A 477-nucleotide genomic window follows, 5' to 3' on the forward strand; every position below is an offset into this window, starting at 1 on the left:
ATCCCATGATGTGGACATCTTTGCAGTAGTTCTTTAAACCTCTCACAAGCTTCATACACGGATTCACCATCAAATTGTGTGAATGAGGTGATATCGTTCCTCAACTTTGCAGTCTTTGCAGGCAAAAAGAACTTTGTGAGAAACTTTTGAGCCAAGTCCTCCCATGTAGTGATAGACCCATTGGGCAGTGAATTATGCTAGTTTTTAGCTTTATCCCTTAGAGAGAACGAAAGTAGTCTCAATCTAATAGCATCGTCAGTTACACCATTGTATTTAAAGGTATCGCAAATCTCCAAGAAATTTACCAAAGGAGAATTAGGATCATCGCTGGGTAACCTATCAAACTAGACTGAAGACTGGATCATCTGAATGTAAGCTAGTTTAATTTTGAAATTATTTGCATTGATGGAAGGTCTCCTAATGCTTTGGTGCAAACCTTGCAACAGAGGAACAACATAATCTCGTAGTGCTTTATTT

General features: G+C 38.4%; 1 non-coding gene across 1 annotated transcript; it reads left to right on the plus strand.

Moving 5' to 3' along the window:
- On the plus strand, nucleotides 1–107 carry LOC148761200 (small nucleolar RNA R71). Its single transcript, XR_016028107.1, has one exon. It is a non-coding gene; the product is annotated as a small nucleolar RNA R71 (small nucleolar RNA).
- Nucleotides 108–477: the final 370 nt, after the last annotated feature.

This window comes from Theobroma cacao, chromosome 8 (genome assembly GCF_053813885.1).
Source record: "Theobroma cacao isolate CCN51 chromosome 8, ASM5381388v1, whole genome shotgun sequence".
In the NCBI taxonomy this organism is placed as follows: Eukaryota; Viridiplantae; Streptophyta; class Magnoliopsida; order Malvales; family Malvaceae; genus Theobroma; species Theobroma cacao.